Here is a 3,090-nt window from a genome sequence, read left to right as displayed (position 1 = left end):
TAGAGGATCTTCAGTCTCCCCCCCCCCCCCCCCCAAAAAAAAAAAATTAAAACCAGCAGTTATAAATACTGTAGCTGTTGACTTCTAATAAAATAACACTTACCTGTTCAGAGATCAAGGCTGTCCTCACTCAGGCCGGTTCCTCTTCGTCGGGTCCTAAGTGTTGTTATGTCGGGTGTGTGAAGGGGGCTGTGACTCCTTGCGGCTTCCAACTGCGCAATTTGTGGTTTCAGAAAATAAATTTGCTCCATCCCTGGAGCCGTCCCAGCAAAGAGAGCACACAGTGATTATTTCTAGCGGCTATAGCTGCTAGCTATATTCGCATGAAAAATCCAACATGCTGGTTGAACCCAAGTTGAACAATGGATCTACGTGGGTACAATCAACCTGCCCATACATGGTACGAATCTCGGCCAGTCCCTGTCATATGTCTATAGGTGGCTTTCACTACCCTCTCCACCAGACATGGGAGTAAGTCACACATGTGCAAGTCACAAGCAAGTCTCAAGTCTTAACCTTCAAGTCTCAAGCAAGTCCCAAGTTACTGTGGCGAAAAACAAGCAAGTCAAGTCGAGTCCCTGCTAGAAGTCAAGCAAGTCAATTCAAGTCATTTATTTTGGTCAAGTCACAAATCAAGTCAAAATACTGATCTACCCCAATTTTCATGTTTAAATCAGTTAAAAGTCAGTGGTCAGGAAAGGTTTTGTTTTATTTTCAACATTAACAAAACAGCTTAGTGCTTTTTTCTTGGCATATTAAAGAAACACTTTGAACGCCCAAACAGCTCAAAATCCTTCGTCCGGTCATGTTTCAACACCACATTCACTAAAAACATTTTAGGTATTTCCATTGTTAAACAGCCAGTGTCCTAAAAATCAGAACACACTGAGGTGTTTTAAGTGACTGTGGTGTCAGAAACATAACAGGCACATTAATTTTGCTTTAACACATCTTGAGAAAATGCAAATATTTAATAACTTAAAAAAGTAAAGTCATTTCGAGTCATATGTCTCAAGCCAAAGTCAAGTCTCAAGTCATGAATACAAAGTCAAAGTCAAGTCGAGTCTTTTATTAATTTTATTCAAGCAAGTCTCAAGTCCTCAAACTGGTGACTTAAGTCTGACTTAACCGCTTGCCGACGGCCGCAAGTACATATACTGCAGCGGTCAGCCCCGGCCAGACAAAGTGACGTACCGGTATGTCACTAGCCTGTGAGCCAATAGGGGGAGAGTGCATGCCGCTGGAGGCGCGCTCCCGCCCCCGCTGGTTCACGGACACCTCCGCGCGAGTGACCGGCGGACCCAATGTCCGCCGGTCACTCGCGATCGTCCGCTGTGAAGGGAGAAAGGCAGGCGGCTAATGTAAACAAAGCCGCCTGTCATTCTTCCCTGTGTAACAGCAGAGATCTAACGGTCCTGCTATGTAGGATCGTAGATCTCTGCTGTTACATGTAAAGCCACATCCCTGCACAGTTAGAAACACGTCCCTAGGGACACTCTTAACCCCTCCTTCTCCAATAAAGTTAACCCCTTCCCTGCCAGTGTCATTTTTACAGTAACAGTGCATATGTATAGCACTGATTACTGTAGTAATGTCACTGGTACCCCCAAAAGTGTCAAAAATGTCAGTCAAGGGTCCGATCTGTCCGCCACAATGTCGCAGTCCCGCAAAAAAATCACAGATTGCCGCCATTACTCGTTAAAAAAAAAAACAACAAAAATGACAAAAATCTTTCCCTTAGTTAGTAAACGCAATAACTTTTGCGCAAACCAATCAAAATATGCTTTTTTTTACGTGATTTTTTTTATCAAACATATGTAGCAGAAAACAAATTGGCCAAAAATGTTAAAACATTTTGATATAAAAAAATGTGAAAATATTGTTATTTTTGCAAAATTGTCGCTCTTTTTTTGTTTATAGAGCATGATCAAAAAATCGCACAGGTGATCAAATACCACCAAAAGAAAGCTCTATTTATGGGAAAAAAGGACGTCAAATTTGTTTAGGTACAGCATCGCACGACCGCGCAATTGTCCTTTAAAGTCACGCAGTGCCGAATCGCAAAATACCCCCTGGTCAGGAAAGGGGTAAAATCTTACGGGGCTTAAGTGGTTAAGTCAAGTCATGTGACTCAAGTCCCCCACCTCTGCTCTCCACAGATTGACAGTGCTGCTGTCAAAAGGTGCCTCCATTGCTCCTCAATAGAGTAGAGCCCACCTAATATAGGAAGTTTAATCACAAGGTGAGAATAAAGGAGCCACTACATATACGGATTTGTAAGCTGCAACATACTGTTTTATATATACTTTTTGGGGGTTAGATATGCTTTATGATGAAGCCTAAATCTAAATTTAAATTTTGTGAAAAACATCTACTGCGACTTTATGAAAGAACTTGATCTGCTTCAGTTCTTAATATATTACATCCTTTTCCTATATGCTGCTAAATTTGAACTTCAGGCAAAAAGTGGAATTTAATACCGAAATACTTTTATGGGAGCGTTTTTTCATGGAAAACAATGTGTTTTTGTCCACCCAGTCCTGGGATAACTGCAGCCCTTCCAGAAACCAGAGCCAGGTTGGCGCCCTGACTGCTGCCATTCCAAATGATATTTTCTAACATCCCTGCCCCCCAGCCTTTGGATGGAATTTAAAGGAGCCACAGCACAGGGCTCATCCCTGTCGTACTCTGAGTGCTCCTTGCCTGCTTATATGCACTACAGCACACTGGGCTGACTCCTATACTGACCCTCAACCCCCCCTTCCACCCATTCCTAGATGAGTGATACTGTCCATTGGATTACAGTAGGCTGATATCCAGCCTAATTCTAAAACATGTAAGAAAATTTAGTGGAGAACCTCCACAACAGAATAATACAAGCTTAATACATAATGTGCAACTGGATTGGACTTCCGGTTCCGGCGCCGAATGCTGTGAACGCATCCCTCCTCGGCTCCCGCGGTCGGCCCGAATACCTGCCTATAAAACCCCCACATCGCCTCGCACAGGTCGCCACTTGCCTCCCCGACCTCCGGGCACCTCATCGGCACCCATCGATCTGCAGTATGGATAAATTCCTGGAGAAAGGCG

This window comes from Pelophylax lessonae (assembly GCF_965119305.1).
Source record: "Pelophylax lessonae genome assembly, chromosome: 4".
Lineage (NCBI taxonomy): Eukaryota > Metazoa > Chordata > Amphibia > Anura > Ranidae > Pelophylax > Pelophylax lessonae.
The sequence above is the reverse complement of the archived record's forward strand: the minus strand, read 5'-3'. Positions refer to the sequence as shown.